The 26,382-nt window shown below is 38.2% G+C and overlaps 1 protein-coding gene across 3 annotated transcripts in view; it reads right to left on the bottom strand.

Moving 5' to 3' along the window:
• Positions 1-25,412, bottom strand: part of HDAC9 (histone deacetylase 9) — a 455,657-nt gene extending 430,245 nt beyond the window's left edge. Inside the window, exon 1 of one of the 3 annotated variants that reach the window (XM_087917383.1) lies at positions 25,257-25,412. The gene's annotated coding sequence lies outside the window, so the exon portion shown is untranslated. The remainder of the gene's footprint in view (positions 1-25,256) is intronic. The other 2 variants (XM_087917384.1, XM_087917385.1) reach the window with 2 other exon arrangements.
• Positions 25,413-26,382: the final 970 nt, after the last annotated feature.

Genomic DNA, 26,382 nt, shown 5'->3' with positions numbered 1-26,382 from the left:
CATAAGTTTGTGGCTCCTCGAAGGAAACACTGTATGCATGGATGATGGGAAAGAGGTAGGAGACCTTCATAAGTGATGACTGACGCCAAGGCCGCCACTTGTCTTTTCAACGTATTAGGTGATAATCCCGTCAAGCCCCTCTTGTAAGAACTCTAGGATCTGAGCCACAGATGGAGAAATGGTATCAATTTGAGACTTGGTACATCAATATTAATATGTCTTGGTTGCGTACCTGTGGAAGGAAGCTGCGGGGAGCCAGGTGTACCGCTCAAAGCTCCAGCCAGTTTATGCTCCGCGATCGTTCTATGGAGGACCAGCGGCCTTGGGCTGTGAGCAATTGAAAGTGAGCTCCCCATCCAATCAGGCTGGCATCAGTGGTGATGGTAAGTCTTTGGGGCTCTTTGAATAGGCAACATTTGTTTATGGCTGGTCTGGTCCACCAGAGGAAAGATATGAGGACCTGTGATAGAACTTTGACCTTGTATTTGGAGTTGCTTCGGCCGGATCGCTGGTACGGGAGTAGGAACCACTGGAGGGATCTAGTGTGGAGCGGGGCCCAAGGAATAATAGATATACATGAGATCATCTTGCCTAACAATTTTGATAGATCAGCTAGGGACACCCTCCTATGAAACCTGACCTCCTTAACTAATTGATGAATGCTGTCTTGTCTATCTGGTGACAGGAAAACTTTGCCTTCTACTGAATCTATGATTACCCCCAGATGGATTAATCGAGTCGAAGGTGTTAAATTACACTTTTCACAATTGTTTGAGAACCCGTGTAGTTGTAGGGAGTGTAATATGGTCTGAGTATCTATGACTGATTGATGAACAGAAGATGACAAAATTAAGATATCATCGAGGTAACACTGCAGTCGTATGGGGACACCCTGGAGATGAGCAGCGAGGGCTGCGAGAACCTTTGTTAAGGTTCTGGGGGCAGAGGCTAGTCCAAAGGGAAGAGCCACATATTCAAAATGGATATTACTATAATAGAATCGTAAAAATTTATAGTGGGAAGGCCGAATTGGAATATGTAAGTACACCTCCATCAGATCTATAGATGTAAGGATGTCATCTTTTCTGATACCAAGTAAGATAGATTGTAGGGTGTGCATTTTAAATTTGCGATATACTAAAAATTGATTAAGGGGTTTCAAATCCAAGATTGCTCTCCACCCCCCTGAACTTTTGGGAACAACGAAAAGATGTGAATAGAAACCTCACCCTCGTTGGTCGGTAGCTACTGGTTGGATGGCTCGTATGTCCAGTAGATGCTGAATAGCCGTTTCCATAAGATTTCGTTTAACTGGATCTCTGGAAAGAGGGCACACCATAAAGAAGTCTGGGGGAACGGATTGAAACTCCAATGTGAGGCCAAATCTGATCATGTTTCTGACCCAGGAATCAGATGTTGAGGAGTCCCATTGGTCCACAAATAATTTAAGGCGGCCGCCAATGGGAGCCAGGTCCATGGGGTTATCTTGGACACTGGAAAAATCTATTTCCTGCTCCTCTGAAGGATTTCTTGGGTTGGCCACCCCTTCTGTTCCTATCCCCAAAGTCTGACCTCTCTGGCTGTTGCCCTGGTCAGAAAAGTGGGGGTCTCTGGTATCTGGTTGAGAATGGTTCCTGATAAAAGGGCCAAAAGGATCCCCCACGAAAGGACTGAGGGTTTCTAAGGTCTGACTTCCAAAAAAGGGAGGGCAAAATTTTCTTTTTGTTTCAAGTCTCGATGAGTAACGGATCGAAGGAAGGGCCAAACAGTCTGTCTCCTGCTAGAAGAGATGAAGCAAACTTGCATTTATGTTTAATATCTGCTTGCCAATTCTTTAACCATAGCAAGCGTCACGCTATGACATGTGAAGTGATGGCTTGGCTGAAAACTTAACTGCATGAAAGGTTGCGTCAGCTGAGAATTCGGCAGCTGCTATAAGCTTTGCAATGTCTCGGTGTGCTCTAGTGTTGGAATTGGGGACATGATCCCATAATAGCCGGAGCCATCTAAGGGAAGAACGGGTAAAGAAGGAAGTGGCCATGGCCGCTCTGATGGCCCACGCATCAGACTGATGGGCCCTGTGTAGGGCCAGCTCAGCCCGTTTGTCCTCCGGCTTTAATGCCTCCAGCGCCTCACTGGGAATGGAGGACGAGGATGCTAATCCCACAATGGGTTCGTCTACCTCAGGAGTATTCAACAATTTTAAGAAATCTGGGGCCAAATTAAAGAATTTCCTGTTGCAACCAGTGGTGGCTGGGTTCACTGTTGCAGAAGTCCAGTGTTTCTGTACCAGGTCTGCAAACATGTGAGGGACTGGAATCATGTCTGCCTCAACTACAGGTTGGGTGAAAATGAGATCCTCTGGTCCCTCGTCTGATGCAGTTGGAGTGGTAGAAGGGGCCGGCTTGTCCAGTCGCGCAGTATTTTTGGCCTTGAATAATAGAGATTTGAAAAGTTGTGGCCGGAACAAGCCTGTAAATACAGGTTGGTTGGGAACAAGGCCCTCATCCTCAGACATTCCCCTTTCTAAGGGGTCTGCTTCTGACATGGCCGGGTCAGTATCATGCATTGATTCTGATTCACTCTGGTCCATACGCTCAATGTGTTCCACCTCTTCCGCCTCCTCCTCCTGCGGCTCCTGTAGGAGCATATCCCTTGACACTGTACCTGGGTCTAATGTAGCTCCGACCTGGCCAATGATTGAACTGATTGCGAATCATACTCAGCAGGTGCGGGATGATCGCTGGTCAGAACCACATGTTGCAGGCCTGCTGCAATTCCCTGACAGATAGCTATCTCCATCCAGGTCTTTATTCGCTCTGGCACATCATCTGGAAGAGATTGTTCCTGTTGAAGACCGGCAGCCGTTGGTGTGAACATCGAACATCGTATTCTTCGCATGTTTGGTGATTGAGCTGACTGGGCCTGTTGACTCAGGGGAGCCATGCTGTGCCTGGATGAGAGGGAGAGATCTAGGGGGGTAGGAGGGAGGAAAGAGGAGAACGGCTCTGGATTGTGGGGTGAGAAGGCTTGAGAGGTCCTGTGTGCCTCCTGTGTGCACTTATCTATTTGTTTTTCCAGTGCCTTGTGGCGCCTGTTGGCATCCTTTTCTGATGCCTTAGAAGTTCCTTTTTTTTGCTTAGGATTGTGTTGAGATTTGGAGTTGTCCCTTGAAGTTGAGGAGTGTGAACCACTACCCCCTGCCATTGTGATTGTGGAAGGATCAGTACGCTCATTATTTAATGCTATATTGTGTAGGCTGTTGGCGCGCCCAGGGACCTGGCCAAGAATGGACAGGGTGCCCTAAAATCAAACCCCCCATTTTTTTGTCTTGGTTTTTTTTTTAAAAAAAAATGGATATCTGCTTCAAAATTGAGTCGTATCTCAACAAATAATTTATTATTGTTATGAAACTGCCAGTATTATTATATTGGTATGATTAATATTATCAGAGCTTATGGGTATGCAAATATATATCAAATTTGGATGTCCCAATCAGCCAAATTGAGAATGCCTAGCAGGCCAAATAAACACTCACAGGCCTTCAACAGCTTCCCTGCACAGGCAGACGCTGGCCTAGGTGCTTGCTGTTGTGCTGCTAGATAGGGAGAACTGTGAGGGTTGAGCCAACAATACGAATTAACAAAAGCCTTGAATATGTTGGAAACAAGGTTGTAATGATTCCTAGGGGTATTTTGTGTAAAAAAAACCCTTCAATCCGGAATAAGGATTACCTCACACAGTCTATTGAATTGGCACTCAACGCGGCCATGCTGTCCCTTTACAATTAAAAAAAATGTGGCACGCGCGCCAGCAGCAATCTTCCGCCAAGAAAAAGAGATAAGTTTCAACAGCCTTCCTAAGGGCTAAACCGGCAGGGAGGGGTGAAATAATGAGGCAATTACACCTCCACCCCTAAATGGCGTTCTTGGGGGAAAAAAGAAACTGTGATACGACTGAGGAGAGAGCGAGAGGAAAAAAGCCTCACCGTTTAAATGATAAAGCTGCTCGGCGATCGTAATGGCAAGGGTAGGGCTAGTGGTTGGGGGGGCAAAATGAAATCGAAGCCTCCCTGTGCTTAGGAGCGCTTCCTGATAATGCGATCCCCGACGGTCAGATGGCAAGGGCAGAGTCGGTAAGAAAAGAACAATTGACCATCTGCAAACCTTAAAGAGAATTGTCCTTTTTCGGCCAAGGATTAATGAGAAGCACTGCCTATCTCTCACAAGGCTGAGCCAAAACTGGGGAACGCTGGGGAGGAGTCCTGTGGAGGAGGAGGAGCGTTCCACAAATTAAGTCCAACCTAGATAAGCAGAGAAGGAAGCACCTCCCACTACTGGATGCTCTGAGAAGCTCGTGGGAGAACATCTGATTTCCCAATTGTAATTTTTTTGTACTTTCTATGTAAAGATAAGGATGTTTTCCTCTTTTTCAAAGAAGCGCATATTATACCTACTAATTGTTTTGTAAATCTCTATTAGATTCTCTACGAATCTGCAAAAAATATGAAACTGCAAATAAAAACTGCAACTGAAAATAAATGAATTTATAACTTAGAGGTGGCACACTTATATTGAGATTTCACGGGAAACCAATTTATAGAAGAAGTGTCTTTTTTAAATTAGAATTTAAGATGGAATATACAAATGTGACAGTTAAAAGTACTAAAGTATAATGATTATGAAGTTATCATAAGTGAATTAAATAATGACAAATATTTCGAATAATACAATAAAATAGAAAATGTGTAAAAGCACTGTTAAGATAAGGAATTGGATACAAAAATTGAATACGTAACCATGGTCATATTTGTATGTATATGTGAAACCTATAGTCATGCTATCCACTAAAAAGAGACGTTAAAATATGGAAAACTGAATAAAACTTGTTTTTAAAAAAGAAGAAAATTGAGAGAGAATTGGTTTTCTTTTTTAAAGAAAATAAAAAGGATGCATCTTTACACAATCTCTGGGACACAGTGAAGGCCTACACAAAGAGGTTTGATAATAGAATATACAAGGAAAAGAAATATAAAACAGAAAAAAACTTTTAAAATACTGGAAGACGACTATAAGACACTGGAAAAAGAGTTACAGAAATTTCCACAAAAAAGACATTAAAATTAAAATGGACATAACTAAACATAAAATGGGATTAATGGAAAAAGAGAAATTAGCACAAAAAATTAAAAATGCTAAACAGAATTATTTTGAAGATGCAAACAAACCAGGCAGATGGTTAGCCTATAAACCGAGAAAGGAAAGAGAATCAAGAAGGATAAGTCAACTAACAGATGAAGGAGGACGTGTCTGCTATGGAAATGCAGAGAAGAAGAAAAATTATACAGGATTATTATGGAAAATTGTTATCATCAAGGGAATATTCAAGAAGAAAGAATTAAGCAATATTTACAGGAAGCGAATTTACCCCAGATACCCAAAGACATTGAAACAATGTTAAAAGGGAACATAACTATGATGGAATTAACAGAAGCTTTAAAAAAACAAAACGTTGAAAAAGCACCAGGTCCAGATGGATTGCCAGCATAATTTTACAAGATATTTCAGGAAACGCTGAATCTTCAATTACTTGAAGTTATAAATGAAGTTATGTCAAAGAAGAGAATACCCAAAACATGGTCAGAAGCATACATTACACTTGTACTGAAGGAAGATACAGATCCACAGCAAGTTAAAAACTATAGACCTATATCCCTATTAAATTCAGACTATAAAATCTTTGCTTCAATCTTGGCAGAAAGACTGAAAAGACATTTAAAGGGTCGTTGGTCCTAACCTGACACGACCTTTCTCTTTGTGTGGAGATAGCATTCAGGATCGGGTGAGCAGTCTCTGCCTGTGATTGGACTGAGTCTGTGAAAACTTTGATGACACTCCCTCTGCTGCTAGGGACCTCCCCAGAAATTGGCAAAGGAATAGTGACAGACTGACATGTTCTCCTGTAAGTATAATACACACCATTACATTCGGAACGCACCACGAAAGGGTGAGAATGAATGCTATATCCACACAAAGAGAAAGGTCATATCAGGTTAGGACCAATGACCCTTCTCCATTGTGGTGGAGATAGCATTCAGGATTGGGACATACCAAAGCTGGCTGTCCTACAGGGGGGCCTAGTGCAGTCCTGGTCCCTTATACAGAATGGACTTTTTGCAGAACCCTCCATCCAAAAGCTGCCTCAGCAGAAGCAAATGAGTCCAGCTTATAGTGCCTGATGAACGAAGGAGGAGAGGCCCAGGTAGCCTCCCTGCAAACCTCCTCCAGAGAAGCCTGGGTGGCCCACGCCGTCGATGTTGACACGCTTCTTGTTGAATGCGCTGTTATCCTTGGAGGAACTGCAAGTCCCTTTGGTAGGCCTTGGATATGCAAAATCTTATCCATCTCCCCACAGTCGTTGGAGTTACCTTGCAGCCCATGGTGGAAGGTTGAAAAGAAACAAGGAGGGATTCAGACCTCCTGAAGGACGATGTCCTCTTAATGTAAATACTCAATGCCCTCTGAACGTCCAGAGTATACCATTGTCTTTCTAATGCATGCACAGGATGCAGACAAACATCAGGTAAAATTACTTCTTGGGAACTGTGGAACAATGAGTTCACCTTTGGCATGAACGAAGGGGTCTAGTCTTAACACCACTCGATTGGTGTGAAACACACAAAGGTCTTTACTGACAGACAAGGCTGCCAGGTCTGAAATCCTTCTGGCAGAGGCGATCGCTACCAGAAAGGCTACCTTACAAGAAAAAAACTGCAAGGGAATTGACCTCAGTGGTTCAAATGGGGCCTCAGTCAGTGACTGCAGTACTTTAGAGAGGTCCCATATTGGATATCGATGAACCATTGGAGGCCTCAGGTTTGTAGCCTCCTTCAGAAACCTGTGGACCATGGGATGTCTAGACAAAGATTCCACTCCCCCCCAAGGATAGAACAGAGGACAAGGCTGCAACCTGCCCCCGCAGAGTATTAGGTGAAAGCCCTTTGTCCAGGCCCTCTTGGAGGAAGTCCAACACCTGGGCAATTGAGGCCCCAGAAGGGACAATGTCATACTTACAACACCATGCGCTGAAAGCTTTCCAGGTTGTATCGTAGATGCGGTTGGTGGAAGGTCTCCTGGAGACCTGGATAGTTTTTACTACTCTGGAGGAATAATTGTCCCAGATCAGAGATCCCCGCTCAATCTCCAGATGGCCAAGTGAAGCCACTGGGGCTCTGGATGCAAGATTGGCCCCTGACTGAGCAACACTCTGTACTCCGGTATCCTCCAAGGTCTGGAAATGGAAAGGTTTACTAAGTCTGCAAACCATGACCTCCTGGGCCAATGAGGGACTACAAGGATAAGCTCTGCTCCTTCCAACAGTTTCTGGATGACCCTCAGGATCAGGGGTAGAGGAAGAAAGGCATACAGGAGCTCCAGTGGCCAAGGGCTACGTAAGGCGTTCGTTCCCTCCGCCCCCAGAACTGCAAACCTGGAATAGAATCTCAGAAGTTGTTTGTTGTTCTGGGAAGCAAAGAGATCCACTGCTAGGCATTCAAAGTGCTCCAACAGCTCCTGAAGCAAATCAGGATGCAAACGCCACTCTGCATGGTCAATGGTGGCTCTGCTAAGCCAGTCAGCCTCAACATTGGCCACAACTGCAATGTGCTCAGCTCTGAGCGACCCAGATGTCTCTGTCCATAAACCGAGCTGCTCTGCCTCCAGTATCAGAGGCCCTGAATGAGTCCCACCTTGGCGGTTAATGTGAGCCTTGGTTGACACATTGTCAGTAAAGATTAGGATGTCCTTACCTGAGACCATGTCCTCTAATTGTCTCAGAGCCAGATGGACTGCTCAAAGTTCAAACCAATTAATATTATGGTCCAAATCTGCCTGGGACCATTGTCCTTGGAGCACCCTAGATTGAATGTGGGCACTCCAGCCATGAAGACTGGCATCTGTAGTCAGTACTAACCTGTTCAGTTCCTTGAATAGGAGTCCCATGGAAAGCGCCTCAGATGACCACTATCTTAAAGACTTAAGGACCAATGGAGTTAACCTGACCTGTAAGAGGGAACAACTCCTACCTGTCTTCTGATAAAGTAGAAGGAACCATTGGAGTGACCTGGCATGCAGTCTAACCCAGGGCACTATATTAATGCATGATATCATTTTCTCCGGGAGCTTAGAAATCGTAGCCAGGGATATCCTAGGTTTAGATTTCACTTGTCCAATTAACTCCCTGATACTCTCCTGACGTTCTTGGGATAAGGACACGTTGCAGGAATTAGTATCTATAACAGCTCCCAGATGGAGTAAGGTATTGGTGGGAGTGAAGTGGCTTTTGGTCTCATTGACAGAGAAGCTATGCTCTTGGAGCATCTGAATGGTGATCTCTAAATCCTCTACAGCTCTAGATGGGGAAGATGACTGGACCAGTATGTCATTGATAGAACACTGGACCCTAACTGGTATAGGCCTAAGGTGGGCTGCCAGGGCTGCCAACAGCTTAGTGAACAACCTGGGGGTTGAGGAAAGTCCAAAGAGTAAGACCCTGTATTGGTAGTGTCTCCCATTGTAGCAGAACCTGAGGAATTGTCGATGAGCAGGGATAATAGGGGCATGGAGATAGGCCTCCTTTAAATCAGTGGAGGTAAGTCCCCCTCCCTAATTCCCTCCAGGATGGACTGGAGTGAATGCATCTTGAACCACCTGTATTTCACCTGGCAGTTAAGGTGCTTCAAATCCAGAATTGCCCTCCAACCCCCTGAGGCTTTTGGGATTACAAATAATATGGAATAGAATCACATGCCTTGTTGACCCTCAGACACCGGCTGAATAGGTTGAATCTCCAGCAGGTGCTGAATAGCTGTTTCCATAAAGTTCCTTCTCTCTATATTCCTAGAGATAGGGCAATGAATGAAAAACTTCAGGGGCATAGAGAGGAATTCTATAGATAGTCCGGAGCGTACTGTCTCCAGAACCCAGGTGTCAGTGGTTACTTCCCCCAATGCATGGCAAACAAGGCCAGACGTCCCCCAATGGGAGGGTTGGTCTCTATTTTATCTGGGGCATCAGGATGACCCCCAGCCCCTCGAAAGGGCCAGTTATTGTTAAAAGGACAATTTCTACCTGTCCTGTCCTGGCATTGTTCCTGCCTGGGGCGAAAGACCTCTGGGGTCTAGGGAATCCCACTCCTGTTTTGAGGGTCCTATAATAGGAGTGTCTGGCATAGGGAGTTGGCCTATAATCACTTTTTCCCTTTGTCCTTGGGAGTCCACTAGGACCTTGTCCAGAGCCTCTCCAAACAATTTATCCCCTTTAAATGGGGTCGTGGCCAACCTCCACTTGTGCCTCAAATCAGCCTGCCATTGCTTTAGCCAGAGCAAGCAACGAGAGGTCACTGTTCCCCCTATTGCCCTGGACGCAAATCTGGCACCACTCAGTGTGGCATCTGCTGGAAATTCTACTGCTGCCAATAGTTTGTTCACATGCAGGTGTGATCTGACATCCTCCAGTGGAATTCTCTCCTGGAGCCAGATGAGAGAGGCCCTGTTGAAGAAAGATGCGGCTGTGGAAGCTTTCACTGCCCATGCTGCTGACAGGTGTGTTCTTTGCAATGTTTGCTCAGCCTTCTTGTCCTCAGCCTTCAGTGAGTCCTCAGGCTCCCCAGGGATGTCTGTGTTGGCTTGCAGGGCTGCAACTGGGGCATCATCATTGGGCACTTCCAGGGCCTTGGAAAGATTGTCTCCTACATTAAACAATTTCTTGTCTAGGGAGGAAGGGCTTGGACCGGACCCGAGGGACGACCACTGTCTTTGGATGACTGTGGTGAACATCTTTGGCGCAGGCATGACATCTGCTGTGACTGTTTTCTCAGAAAACAATGGGTCATTGGGGTCTTCAGAGGGGACTGCAGGCTCCTGTGGTTCAGGGACTAAGCCTCGCCCTGTGGCCTTTTTGGCCTTAAAGAGGAGAGATCTAAATATGGCAGGATGGAACAAGCCAGGGATAGAGCCTTGGTCAGCCTCGTTGAGGCCCTCATCATCGGAATAGTTTCTGTCCATCAGCTGGCCACTGTCAGACTCCAACGATCTTACTCTGGAGTCACGCTGCAGCCTTTCACTTTCCTAAACCTACTCTCACTACCTGTACTCTTCGCTGCAGGTCTTCTGCACCTTTAAAGGCTACCGCGGTTAATCTCAGCGTCTCCAATGGCTAAAACCACTGGGAGCCTCCCAAGCCAAAGTGCGGGAAGGAGGTGAGGATGGTATTCAAACTCCTCCCGCAACCAGAACCTTTGTACCTTGTATATCAGCCCTCAGCCGATCCAAAGTCCAACAACCAGGGCAGAGCCCTGGCCATGCTGCAGTTTGACAGCTGTCAAAGTGGTAGACCAGTTCCAGCTTGCAATAGAATTCAGGATTGGTGATTTTATTCCTATTTTTCCAATCAATTTGCAATGATTTGTTAAATTTGCTAGAAGAAATTAACACGTTGTCCAACAAGCTGAGCCAATTTCTGGGGAGATCCCTAGCAGCAGAGGGAGCATCATCAAAGTTTTGACAGACTCAGTCCAATCACAGGCAGAGACTGATCACCCAATCCTGAATGCTATCTCCACCACAATGGAGAATAACTTTATTCGTGCTGATCAAAACGGATTTCTGCCAAAGAGACAAATTAAAGATAATATCAAAATAATTCTGGATACTTTGGAATACTATGAGGCACGTCCTGAAAAGCAAATGGCTCTGATGATTTTAGATGCACAAAAAGCCTTTGACAATGTGAGTTGGCGATTTGTTATTGCAACTGGAGCAAATGGGCGTTGGTAAATAATTTTTTCAAGCCATAGAAACGATATATTATAAGCAAATTGCAAAGGTTATGATAAACGGAGAGTTAACAGATTCTATAGATATAGGAAAAGGGACTAGACAAGTTTGTCCACTGTCACCTCTGTTGCTTGTGTTAACATTAGAAGTGCTGAATAGGAACATTAGAAAAGAAAAAGAAATAAAAGGAATGAAAATTAAAAAGGAAGTATATAAATTGCAAGCTTTTGCAGATGACCCGGTATTTATATTAGAGGATCCACTGGAAAGAGCTCCTAAATTAATAGAAAAGGTAGAAGAGTATGGAAAAGTAGCAGGTTTGAAAATAAATGAAGATAAAACAAAGATATTAACAAAGAACATAGTAGCAAGATGAAAGAAAGAGTTGGAGGAAGTCTTGGAAATCCAGGTCACAAATAAGGTTAAGTATTTAGGGATATATATATAACAGCAAGATGTAGTACACTGAAAGAGGAAACTATCTTAAACTCAAACAACAGAATGTGACAGACTTGACAAAATGGGAAAATTTACAATTATCATTGATTGGGAGAATATCTACAGTTAAGATGAATGTATTGCCTAGAATTTTATATTTATTCCAGACAATTCCAATTAGATTGGGGAAAGAGTTCTTTGAAGATTTAAACAAAATAGTGTTAAAATACATTTGGCAGGGAAAGAAAGTGAGAATAAAACTTATACTGTTACAAGATGCAAGAATAAGAGGAGGGTTCGCTTTGCCCAATTGGGAATTATATTATCAGATGACAAACTTGATGTGGTAAAGGAATGGATAATATTAAGGAACAGTAGATTATTAACTTTAGAAGGACACGACTTGCTGTTGGGATGGCATGCTTTCCTCTGGTATAAGAGAACTAAAACACAGGGGTGTTTTAGAAGACATTATATTCGAGAGGCATTGTTTTTAAACTGGGAAAAGATAAAAAGACAATATTATTTAATAATTCCATTATGGATATCTACTATTGAAGCTTTTTCTTATCCAATAACATATAAAAATGAACAAACAGATATGGTGAGATATTGAATGAAAAGAGTGAACTTAAATCTATGCAAGAGGAAGAACAAGGTATAAAAATGAATTGGTTTTCATATGCACAAATCTAGATTTGATAAAGATTTTAAAACAGAAGGTATTTATTATAAATTGACTTAGATAAAATTTGATGGGTACTGATGAAGAGGTAATTTAAAAACTCTATGGACATTTATTATAATTTAAATTAGAGGAAGAACAAGTTAAAGAAACAATGATTGCTTGGGGGGGGGAATTTTGGATATGGGATTGATTTAGAGAAATGGCAAAAATTGTGGTCTCAAAATTATAAAATGAAAATGTCAACTGCTTATAAAGAAAATTTGTATGAGATGTTTTACAGGTAGCATCTATCCCCGATGAGAATTGAGAGAATGTTTAAGAACAAATCAGATCAATGTTGGAAATGTCATCAGATACCTGGCTCATATTACCATATGTGGTGGACATGTTCAGACGCAAAAAGATATCGGACTATAATCCACACATGGTTGGAAAAAATGACAAAACAACACATAGACTTTAAACCAGACATATTTTTATTGGGAATTATATCAGAAATATACAATAAAGAATTGAAATATTTGATTGTAAATGTTTTAACAGCGGCTAGAATTGTATTTGCTAAGAATTGGAAAAATGAAAAAATACCTATGCAGGAAGAAGTTATTAAGAAAATTATGGACTGTGCTGAAATGAGTAAATTGACATTTGAAATTAGAGAACAAACAGATAAACAATTTTATATGATATGGGACTTATTTTATCAATGGTTAGATAAAAAGACACGGTAATGAAATAGACTAGGAAGTTTTGTAATAGAAGATTAATATATATAGAATACATAACCATTGGATGTATGTATAAATTTATAATAAAATCTAGAATATCTCGTATGAAATGATGGAATAATAGTTTAGTCAAATGAATGATTAATAATTGAAAGATATATAAGCATTTGATAGATTGACAATTTGAGAATCTTTACAACTTGTAAGGACTATGAAAGTATAGCACAAAAGATTTGTAACCAACTGACACTGTGCTGTCCAGACAGTTTAGAGTTAATGGCATTTGGGATAGTTAGTCAGGAATTGTGAGCTCGTCCCTTAAGGGAATGCATCATGGTAAATGTAGTTAAGTATCCTGGGAAATGTAGTCCATGTCATGTGGCCACATCTGTAATCCTGATTGGTCACTAAATTGACCCTTGTTAGGTTGGGGGAGGCTCCCTCACTCTTGCCTGAACACAGCCTCGTGGTGGCAGCTCTACCTCCTGCCTATGCGACTATGGGATGAAATATGGGATAGAAAGATTAATATGATTTACACTACGATTTCAACTATGCGAAGAATTAGACATTAGATGCATCTCAACATAACTCTGAGTCACCTTGAGGATACCTAATATAACCCAATAAAAGAATCTTTGTATGGAAGAATTTGTAGAGTTATTCTATCTGTCTTTATATTCAGCAAGTGAATATAAAACAGAATAGACACACTGTATGTATATAATTGAAAGATGGTTTTATGTTTTTATGTTTTTGTCTGTATATGTTTGTCTTTAAAAAAAACAAAAAAGAAAGAAACACTGTTCTCAAATGAAAGGAAAAATAAGTCTCATGATTGCAGAGGTATAAACAATTTCATATGAATTCATGTTGCTCAGATACTCTTAGCTATCTTCAAGTTGTCAGTGGTAGGACAACAAGACCATATTTAATTCTATTGGTAGGTGGCCCAGCCTGTTGCCCATGAATATTATTTGCCTGGTCTCAGAATTGATGCTGACTTTTGCCAGGCTAATTATCCTAACAACTTTAATATACCCATTAAAGCTTTTCTTTCTGAATTCTGTACTTTTGTGGCAATCAGATGTAATTCTTAATTACTGTTGGTGCCTTTATAGCCATGGGATATTTTTTTTCTTAAATATGATGAAAGCAAATTGTAGGAATTGAATTTGACATAAGTCAATTGTTATGAAATTTATACTAAGGTTTAGATTTACTGAAACAACTGCAGTGTGAGGTTCTATTAAAATGATCAATCCCTGAAATAGATAAATTTAAGATTCTGAATAACATTACAGAAGATTAAGCTAACTACCTATCTTGCTGAACTTTATTTTTGCAATGAAGAAATTATTTTGCAATACTTGACACAATTATCACTCTATCCCTACCATTCCTCAGAGCTTTGTAAACTTTATTTTCTAAAGAACATATAGTACTGAAGCATCTATGTAGTTACAAAAGAAATTGGAAAGCTTTTGCCAGTTACCCACTTATGTGTTTTATAATGAAAAGCTCCAACTGAGTTGAAAAATTTAAAAGCAATTGAAAACTAAATTCCAATTACTTTATAATAAGTATGGGAACCCACAGCCAGATACAACTTTCAGCCAGTTTCCATACAGTTAAAGGAACCCTGTAATTTTTTTGTTTGCCAACTATCTATTGCTAATTTAATATGGATCACCGGCTAAAATGAATTTTTATGTTTCTAGTTGCTCTCTTCTGCCTAAATCTAGAAAAGACTTAAGAAAAGATTGCCAACAAATTACAGTATGAATCTTCATGTTAAAACTTTAATAAAATACATTGTTAGAAATAACCATTTTGTTCACATTGGAACAATATATGACTAAAAGAAGCCAACAGTTGGACATAATGATTTGTGCCGGTGTACATTCTCACAGTTTGACGAGTTTCAAGATTGATACTGTGCCCTGATGTTTACCCTTCACACTGTAGCCAGATAAAACAATATGAACTGTTAATCATTTTTCCAACTATAACATTCAGAACCAATTCTAATTTTGAAAATTGCAGCATTTTGGTTGGTACTAAATGAAGTTTGTTGAAGGCTAATTTTTCCTTGACATTCTATATTAAGCTTTTACAAGCATATTAATAACATGCATCTGTATTACATTGGTAAACATATGTAAACATTTAGATTAATTGACCAATTTCATTAGCCACTGACAAAAAAGAGAGAATTAGAATGATGGAAAAGATGGCTTTATATCACTACAGAATCCAATTCTCCCAAAAGACTCGTTTGAGTCTGTTCGAATGGAAGCTTATGGAACCAGACTCAAAATTCTAGACCTAGAAAACCTAGAACTACGCTGCCTTCAGTCCAATCTAAGTATAGTATATAAAATCATACATTGCAATGTCCTACCTATCAATGAATACTTCAGCTTCAACCATAAGAACACAAGAGCACACAATAGATACAAACTCAAGGTTAATCGCACCAAACTTGATTGCAGGAAATATGACTTCAGCAACAGAGTGGTCAATGTCTGGAATACACTACCTGACTCTGTGTTTTCTTCCCCAAACCCCAAAAACTTTAACCTTAGACTGTCTACTATTGACCTCACCCCTTTCCTAAGAGGTCTGTAGGAGGCGTGCTTAAGCGCACCAATCGTGCCTACTGTCCATGTCCTATTGTTTCTTTTATTTTTTTATTTTTCTTATATGTATCCATGTATTCATAACTATGTTTTTACTTATACCTATTATCTTGTAAGCAATTGACAAAAATAAATAAATAAATAAAACTATTTAAAGCATAGAAGCCAACAGAGTTTTGAATTAGAAAGTAAATAAAAAAGGTCATAGTATGTCTCTAGAATTAATTAGCATATTAACATGAATGAGTCACCTGAAAGAAAAGGGAAGAAGATGCAAAGTATCTGTTTCCAGTTAACTTTTAAAAATTGGTTTTTATGTAGCCAACTTTACGGAATGATGGTTTAGTATTCTAAACTTTATTTTAAAAAGACAAAATAAAATTTTATAAACATAGTAACACATTACTACTTCAACATGTATGCCTTAATGTTAAAAGTAAAACACATATGTATCAAATAAAAATGCTATGCTAATATTATAATCATGGCCTTCTTGCTATGACTCCTTTTTAAATGATATGAGCCAAGATCAGTGGCAAGAATGTGGCTCTAATGACATAATGAAGAATCAAACAATATATGAATTACAATGAGGTAAAAAACATATTACTATGTCCTTCTATAACAATTAATTGTGTCCTTATAATACATATTTATTAATATATTGCATTAATAGACCTAAAAAACAACTACATGCTTTACTTAGAAACATTCATGGGTAGTTCTTTGTCAATTTATGATTACACAAGCTATGTTAGATAAAGGCCTTTTCAATGCAAATTTTATAAAGTTGTTTGAAGTGCCCAATTTAAAATTTTACCTGATTTAAAATTTATTCCAGCCAGAGAATAAATGAATTTCATATGCAAGGGGTCCCCAACTCCTGAGCCACAGCTAATTGCTGGACTGTCACCTATTTGAAATTGGGCTGTGTGTGGCTGGCTGGAGAGTGCACGCAGCTCAATTCAATCAGCACTTGCATGTGTGCACACCAGCCCACCACTTGTACAAGGGCTGCATGTGTGTGCATTTGCATAATCTAGTTCCTCCCCCCCAGCTGAGCTGCCAAGCTGCAAAGGTTGGGGGATGCTATCATATGCACCTCTTGTTTGAAGCTGGCACCCAAAACCAAATCAAACTTCCATTTTATTCATGGAAGTACGTTTCACCAGCATTATTAGTTGCTACTGATATACTACTTACTAATACCCATTAGTGCACAATATAACCTGCATAGAAAATACTTCACACTACAGGTAGTCCTTGACTTACTACTACAATTGAGTCCAAAATTTCTGTTGCTAAGCGAGATCAGTTTTGTCCAATTTTACAACCTTTCTTGCCACAGTTAAGTGAATCACTACAGTTAAAAAGTGATCATATGACCCCAAAACACTGCAACTGTCATAAATATGAATCAATTGTCAACTGTTTAATTTTGATCATGTGACCATAGAGATGCTGCAATGGTTATAAATGTGAAAAACTTCACAGTCATAAGTCAATTTTTCAGGGTCATCATAACTTTGAACAGTCACTAAATGAACTGTTGTAAGTTGAAGACTACCTATACTGAGATCATTATATATTCTGGATATGATTTTTCACCTAAAATTGTTGATTTGTGTGTGTGTGTGTGTGTGTGTGTGTAATCATATGTTGTAGAGTGAGAAATTAGAACTTTATATTTATTCCATATATAATTCAAAAATTGAACTGCAGTTGCACATTACCACTACTTTAAAAAACACATATAACTTTGATGAAATAAAAATACTTATTTGGGAATATATATTACAAAATAAAAACATTTATACTAACAAGCTGGTATAAGAATAGTCTATTTACTTATTTAATTTTTTTATTTATTTTATTCCCTTCAGTTTGCCATAATGTACCATTTAGAAAATATACATACATACATACATACATACATACATACATATATACATACTTACATACATACATATGAGAGAGACGTGTTATGTCTGGGTGGCCCACTCACCCCCAGCCCACACACAAAAGGCAGCAAGAATGCAGGGACTGATTTTGTCCAGTAGCAGCTGCAGCCTACTGCCCCCTTGATCAGCACAGTCTGGGGCTGCACAGCCCACGCAGTGCAGGTGAGTTGATTACCTGTCCAGACAACAGACAGTGGTAGAGGCAGATACCCTTAATGTACTGCGTGAGCCATAGGCAAGCTGAGAGACAGTGGTTCAGAGTGGACAGGCGGCTGCAGGAAGCTCGTCTTTGAGTTTCTCAGCTTGCCTGTGGCCCACACAGCATTTTAGGACCGCCTGCCTTTGCCGCATGCCTCTCCCTTCATCTGCTGCATCTTTAATTCTTTAATTACATTAACCACTTTATTGTTAGAATGGAAGACAAACAACTGTTGGAATAAAATAGCATATAAACCCCAATAAATAAATATATACATTCAGGCTGTAATAAACTGTCATTCTGGGCTGCTTTAGTATTCAGAGAAAATGTTTTTGAGGCTGAGCCTCAGCAACAGCTATACACCCACTGCTAACTAAGCAAGCAGCTAATAAATAAATAAGCATACTTTTCACTTTTGGCAATAGAAAAAATGGTTTTCATCAGGTCTTCTTTAATCAAATTTATTGAATGATAAAAACCATTAGTTTTAAGAAATATTACTAGTTGCATATGTTTGATGCATTGGGATGGTGGTAAATCATTTTCCTGATAAAAGAGAATTTTGTAGATATTCCAAACTAGCAATGTTTCAAACCATTGACCACTTTGTCAGGCTGCAAACGCCTATAACAATAAAGCTAGTTCAATTAGATTGATTGCAATTAAGCAAATTAAGAAGATTCTAAAGTGCTTATGGATTATTAATTCCACAATTAATAATTATAATTATAATCACACTTAAACACCCATTGGCATTGACATCATCATCATCATCATCCGTCAATTGCAAAAGGCAGCTTAACTTAGAAAAGCTTACATCCTACAACAATACCTTTAACCATCAAACATCCACATTTGCCAATCCCAGGTGTTTGGGAAAGACTTGATAGGTGGATAAAAATGCCAAATCCAGTCTGAACAATTGGCTTACTATGTGACAAACTATAATAATTACAGATAGCCAGTTTGGTCTAGTGGTTAAAGCACCAGCGCTAGAAAGCAGAAAACCATGAGGTCAAGTCCTGGCTTAGTCATGAAGTTGAGTAACTTTGATCAGTCTCTCTCTTTCTTAGGCGAATCCATATTTGTAAGTAGAGCTAACAAAACTTTTCCCTTTTGTACTCTTCTCTTCCTTCACCTTTTTCCTCCCAATGATGAATAGAAAATCAGGTATGATTGCAGTTTATAAGAGAATAGGAAATAACATGAAAACATACTTACCATAGTGATAAGAAGGCAGCACATTATAGGAAAAACATTGCTGACAATGTCTTTTGTTAAAGCAGGTAGTATTTTAGCTGATCTAAAGTTTTTACAGGCTGAGACTCTATGTTCTAGATTTAACTATTTTATTTTAATTTGTCAAATTCAATTGCCAACAATCTAACACAAAATAACTGAGTGATTATTGAGTTAATTAAAAAGAGGGATTTTTTTTCTTTTTATGACCTGTAATCCCTTTTATGGGGTGGAATCAGAACAACTGAACGGAATTAAAGGTTTACTGTTAAATTAAGAAAAAATAGAAAAAGAAAAAAGAAAAAGTGCTAGAAGCAGTTTCTAATTTGAGATTTAACTATTATGCATAAGATCTACCAAATATTTTCAAATGTAAATTCTTATGAATTCAACTATATTATTAATATTTTTAGAATTAATAAATAAGGATCTAATGTATATAGACACAGTGGTATTATGCACATTTAACTGGCATTTTTACATAACAGGTTTGACAGTTCTCTTTTCTAAGGAGTTCAAAATATAAAAATAAACTCAGGGAAAAATAAATGAATAAAGGGAATGAATATATGGGCTAAATTTTGTACAGAACATTGCTGGAGATCATCAGATCCAGAAAGACTCAGTAAAGAATTGACATGACTTTCAAAGTCATGTCAGGTTTTAATTGAACCTACAATTAAATTCTTAAATATAATTTAAGCAAAATAAAACAAGTTTGCTTAAATTACAGTTGGGTAACTTCGGTCCAGTCTTTCTCTTAGGGCAACTCACCTCATTGTGTTGTTGTGGGAAAAATAATATGTATACATAATATGTAAACTAATTTTACATATCTACTATAATAAATTCTACTTATTTTAATCATATAGTTAAAGCTCATCCTTTAAATTTAAATCCCAGTGCTTACAAAAACATGTATGTTATATCAAACACATTTCTTTTATATATTCTAATATAATCAGTATGCAACGTAGAAATACTTAAATAACAGTTTACCTAAATTATATATATAGACTATAGATAAACACAATTAATGATATAATATATACATTAGAAGGTTGTAAATCTGTATGAATGTTCCACCAACTGTTTTCAAATGCAATTTTAAAAACAATTGGTGGGACATTTATACAGATATACATTGGGTATTTTTTATCCAATTAATGAATTATACAAATAATATTCCTTTACTTTTCTTTTGAAATATTTTATACTTCTCCCTTAAAGTCACCTCTTTTGAAAGCAAAGCCTAAAATCAACAGCTTTACCTCCTAAGGATCTAATGATGTACATCAAGAATACTACATGTAATTAACATTTTTTCCATTTTTATGTATTTAACAGAATGCACAGCACGTATTACATTACTTTCCCACATTGGGTTAGGTATATTAAGTCTGGAATACCAAAATGATTCCTATACATAACATTTCATGCAATCTCAGAAAACTGATGTGGCTTTTTTATATTGTTTTAAATATTATTATACTGTAGTAAGAATAGTATTTGTACAAGACTTGCAATACTACAGTCTTCAACTATTAATATATCACAGTTTACTAGTATCAGGACATGGGGCTAACCATTTACTGATAAAACTATACACTTTATAATATAATTTAATTTAAATCTGATATTTAAGGGAAAAATTGACAAGTATAGTTATAAAGAAATTGGGATTTTAAGACCTTAAAAGTATTAATTTTGAAATTTGATATTTACTGAATACAAGGTCATTTAAAAATATAGATATTGAATGAAAATCTTGAAGTTATTTTCTCCAAATTATTGTAATTCCACTAAGAAAGGAAGCATAAAGTAATATTTACTCTATAATTAATTACTTTCTATTTATTTTAGAGTTTTCTCTGGAAGACACATTCTGGAATTTATGTGTGCTGATATCTATTTAACCTACTAAGGTAATCAAGAAAAATAATTAGTTTAGAAACAAAGAAAATGTATTTATAATATAGTAAATGTATTCTCTGATTAGCCAGAAGTATTAATATTAATCTAAGTGGGTATACTGTATAATTTAAAATTAAAATTGTCTTTCAAACCAAAAAGTTACTTTAATTAACATATAGCCTAATATACTTAAAAATCAGTTCCACTGATTCTTCATAATACAGCTCATTTATAACTAGGAAAAAGACATATACCAACTTTAAATAAACTCCATTTAAGTTTAACTTCATTAAGTTCAATGAAACTTGCTCTGTAATCTGCACCTTTAGTCTATAATTATAACTGTCCAAGGTTTCCTACTGCTTATCTATTGGCAATTTTTATAATATTTAAAGAAGAAAAAATAATAACATACATAGTAATAGTTTTATGTCATTACTGGGAATTCAGTGGTTTAAAAAATGTGCAAAAATACCTAATGCAAAATTTCTGTAATACTGTAGAAATTCTAAAGGGAAGAAATCTAACTCTATCTTTTTACTATATAGATTTTCAATCAATTATTCCAGCTGACATTTCTTGCTGAACACAATGATTAAATAATGACTAAAAAGTACAGCAAATAGAAGCGTATATTTTAGATTTATTTTTAAAAGGCCCAATGAACTCAAATTTCTTCTAAGCAAATAGATATAGATAAAAAATACAGATGAAAGAATGAGAGAGAGATCAAGATCATATGCATACAGATATATAGATGTTAAAGTTTTATATGAGTTCTTATGAAGTATTTTGGGTTAAATTCAGTAACAAAATTTATATATGAAAACATACGAAGATTCCTAGACAACACAATTTTAGAAATGGAAAGGGCACAAGTATTACCACTTTTATTACTGGGTGATATTAGGAAGTCAGCAAAACTATGTGATTCTGTGATAATATAATAAGTAATTCCTCTTACTTGGTTGGTAATTTTGTAACATTGAAAAAATGCTTTTACAACAGTAAAAGCATTTTTTCAACGTTACAAATGATGATAATGTGATAGAAAATCTCAGATAACAATTATCAGGTTAATATATAAAATCCTGAAGTCCAATAGATGACTTTAAACTTGGTGTGTCTAGATTAGGCTTGTACAACATATGGCATTTTTGTAAATTTAGCAAATCCACTGCTGTCAAATATTGCCAGTGCCAGGAAAGAATTGTGTTACTTAGTTTTTTGAGCACTTCCAACCCATCCAATCATTACCAACACTATCAGCTCTATCATTGCCACCATACTGCTAGCTGCTATATAGCTAATGCAACACAGTGACCTGCAATTATTTTTAATGCAGCAACATGGCTCTTTTTCCTCTATTAACTGTGCAGATTTGCTGAAGATGTTGGCCTTGTATAAAGCAACATGATTGGAGGGAGCACAATGAATGACATTTCCATTCTATATATCTCTCGCTTTTTCTATCTCTATGTCCCTTACTCTAGCATTTATGTGGTATTCCTTTCTTTCTGCATATTTAAAATTGTGTCTTTCTAGGTTTTTATATATAAATTTTACTGTTATTTACTGTTATTGAATTTTAAACCAAAATATTTCATAAGAACTTATATGAAACTTTTAAACAGTTAAAATTATACACTTTATCTCAGAAATCAGGCTCACAAAAGTTCAGAAAAATAATAGAAATAAAACTCTGGAAATTCCATGCATTTGTTAAAAAGTCTGGTCAAAAAGCTTAAATGATCACAAATAGATGTTTTGCTGTAAGAAACAAATGTAACTATCTCTTTAAAATCTGCAAACTTCTAGGCATTAATTCTAGGAAATAGTTGAATTCATTCATAAATTCTACAAACGGAGAAGCATATTTCTAGAAAAATATGCAACAAGGTCTAGAAAATCAGAAACAAATTATTTCTTGTCTTTTTATATTACATAAGAATTTGAAAAGCCATATACATATACAATCATAAGTGTAGGATATAAGAATTAGGTCCTAAAAAACTCATAAGCTATAAATGATTCTTTTATTGCATTCTTATCCTACATTTCAAACTTACTATGATTACTTATGATTCATATTACTATGAATCATATCAACTTAGTAAAGAAGCATCTCTAAGGAAAAGAAACTCTTCATTATGATGTATTGTTAAAATATGGCCACAGAAAATTTCAGTCTCATTTACACATGCAATATCTTCATCCATTCTATATTAACCTTAGTTTAATATTAATTCCACACAAAAACTGGTATAATTCCAACTCTAGTTTCTTAAAATATTTTAAGCTATCATTTAACTTAATTTATTACATAAATAAAATTAAACAATAACTATAAATTATTTTGTTTAGGTAAGATAACAATCTGCTATCAATATAAAATGTAAACAAAGTTTTCTTAATAAGAGGAAAGGAGGAAGGGAGGGAGGGAGGGAGGAAGGAAGGAGGAAGGAAGGAAGGAAGGAAGGAAATTGTACAGCCCATGACTTCATTTTATGCCCTACTAAATTTAGTATACATCTAAACAATCCACAAATTAAAATATTATAGTTATAATATCTAGTATTCTATGTTCAAAAATATTTTGGTTCATCCATTACCCTTCTTTCACTGTTTCCCAAAAAGCAGGTCACTGGGAAAGGGTACAAGAAGCTGCTACCTAAGTGATTCCTTGTGAAAGATTTTTGAAATGAAGCAAAGAGCAACACAGAACTTGACAAAAGTCTGTAGGCAGTTCTGGGCCATAAGATTTCGATTACAGTATATCCTTACCCTACTGGGAATCTGCTGCATAAAAGATGTCTAATATCAATAGTTTATTTTATCAGTTTAGGATATTTTCAACTCTGGGCAGTCAGTATCTCCTCTCTCTGGGCAGTTCCCAAACTCTTCTCACTAATGCCCAGGCTGATATTTAACTTAATGTTTTTTCATCTTTTTTGGTAAATTAAATTATTTAAATAAAGTAATTAAACTACAGTATCATGTGATATTTAATCATGTGGACATAATAGCATTTTTCAAAGAGGAAAAATGTATTGTATATGTAATTCTTGTGATTATCCAGTTTTGTGTAAAAATATAATGACCTTTTCACCTCTTAAGTACTGAATATTTAGTTAAACAATTTCTTTTAGATATAAACAGTTTACATACAACTACTTATCTAACATATTTTAATTCTTTAAAATGTAAGTACCAGTAGAATCTTTTTATGTTTCAAATTTCTAGGAAAGATACATCTGTTTTCAGTAAAAACAAGTTTGCTATATTGCAATATTAAGGTATAATAACTTTCTGCAACTTTATAAAATCATATGTTGGGTTTTTTAAATAGATTTATAATATTCACTGAACATCAAAACAACCATATTTCTACTCAAAGAATAATTTCTAACCTCTCTAAAATAGTTGTTTTTCTTTCTTTAAAAATAAACATTGGGTTTTTTTCTTAGTTTTAGGGTTAGAATTATTAATCCCCAGATGTTTGTTCCATAGAATTTTCTTTAGAATCAAACTCAGCAAATTAATTTTCTTTTCTTCCCACAATGAAAGACTTCAACCTGATAAAACAGATGAAAACCAGGTGGAGTAATGCCTCCATTTTAATTTTTAGAAATACCTCCTATGCACTTAAGATAAACCATATACTGGCTAACTTGAAAACAAATTCCACTTGTCCTCTTATTATTGCAGCCTTAATTTTTCAGAAACACAAATTCTGTAATTAATCAAATTAATTATTAATTAGCTAAGCAATTACCTAAACTAAAAAGGCCCACTCTGAACCACAGAGATTGGTATCCTGTCACTGCATATGATGTGCACATCTAAGTTCCTTTACCTGTTTGATACATTTCATAGGGGGACAACCCAGAGATGCTTATAACTGACCAGATCATTTTAACAAGTATATAATTTACCTTCCTACCCAATCTCAGTAACCCAGATACTATTTGGGGGGGTGGATGGATTACCGACGATCTGTTTAAATAATAGCTGGATATAGGAGAGTGGGGGAAAAGAACCCGCCCAGGCATTTTCCCGGCTAACCTTGTGAAAAGCTGCCAGCTCCGAAAGCGATGCTGAAGCAGCTAAACGCTTCACTGCCGATCAACCCGGAGCACCATCCTAACTATGCAAAAGACCACCACGAGGAAATTCTAAGGCGGCCGAAGTTCAGACACCCCGAACCAAATACGCACGAAATAGAAGCCACTTGGCAATAGGAAGGCGGGAAAGAAAGAGTTGACCGGGTCTGCATCGCCAGGTGCTTCTCCCGCCCTGAAGTATGTACGCCCTACTGAGCTTCGTAGGGATGGAGACGAGTCCCCTCGGAGGGCTAATAGTAATCTAAAGGCGGGCATATGGGGAGGGATGGAGAGAATGTCCATCCATCCGTTCATCTGTCCATCCGTCATCGCTGCTGTTATCCCATCATCTTTGCAGATGCTGCTAGTGTGTTACTATTATCATTTTGACAAAATCCTCTCTTTCTCTCCATTGGGGATGCGTTTACTTGCACACCTGCACCAAACTGCCGTCTTCTGGTGGTGCCGCCAAGAGGTCTAGGACACGGAGAGTGGGGGAGGAAAAGTTACCTCTATCCCGGTTGTGGCGGAAAGGGCTTCCCACGATCTGCTGCCCACGCCAGTAAACCGGCACCCGGGCGAGCCTGGGTGCGGAGGTGGAAGAACCAGCCGATGCTCGCTGTAAGGTCGAGAAGGAAGAAATGCGAGGGAAGGGATCCGGAGAGTAGCCCCCGCCACAGCCGCTACCTCCGCCGCCACAGCCACGAGGGGCTGAGCTTTGCGCTCTCAGTCCGCTGTGGCGATTTGAGAAGGATTTACTAAAAATAGCAGCGGGGGGTGGGAGGGCGGAGGATCTGCCGCCGATTCCACTTCAGCCCACGCGCCTGGCTCACGCTGCCGCCCGGAGAAGCGAGTGCGGAGGGCGGCGACGGAGAAGGCGAAGGGAAACAGAGCAGAAAGAACAGGTGCAAAGAGGGACGTCTAAGTTGCCGGCCCCACGAAGAAACAAGGGTAGATTTGGGGGAGTGGGTGAGGGACGGTCCCGGCTGTGTTTCTGATTTGCATGTGTGAAAAATCCGCGAACAACGTAAGTGCGGCGGCTCTTTTTGAACGCTGCCGCGAGGTGACTTCACAAGCGAGCATTCAGAGGACTTGCTCTCTTTTCTGTTCGATTCATTGCTGTATTTTTCCAGCAAAGCTCGTGAGCCAATTGCCATCCTTGGTGGACACAGGCAGCTTTCCATGGTTCCACATTCTCACTAGCAACCCTGTCCTCTAGCACAACCAGCCTTGCTAAACTGTAACTTAACTACAGAGGATGAATTCACACAACAACCTAGGCTAAACAAGGTTAGCTAATTGTTTGTGGTTCAGTGCATCCTCAAAGTGCAGCCATAGTGTGAGCGCAGAATATTATCCATGCTCCACTATCTCTAGATTAGAGCTTTCTTCTAAAATCATACTGGGGTCATGGCTAGTAATGATAAGGTTAAATTGGACACATCTGAAGAACATCAAGTAACACCTTGGAGCGACAGCTGTTTTTGAAAATTAACAAATACTGATGCTGAGGTAGGGGGAGGCTTCTCCAGAAAGGTTTAAATAACTTACTGATTCATAAAAGAGTTTTAAGCCATGGTCTGTCATAAACTAACATTTACAAATAAACTTAAGCAAAAATCAAATTAATCCCAGT

Source organism: Pseudonaja textilis, chromosome Z (assembly GCF_049901715.1).
Source record: "Pseudonaja textilis isolate UNSWEBS1 chromosome Z, rPseTex1.2, whole genome shotgun sequence".
Taxonomy (NCBI): domain Eukaryota; kingdom Metazoa; phylum Chordata; class Lepidosauria; order Squamata; family Elapidae; genus Pseudonaja; species Pseudonaja textilis.
Note: the sequence above shows the minus strand (reverse complement) of the source record. Positions and strands in the feature narration are given on the sequence as shown.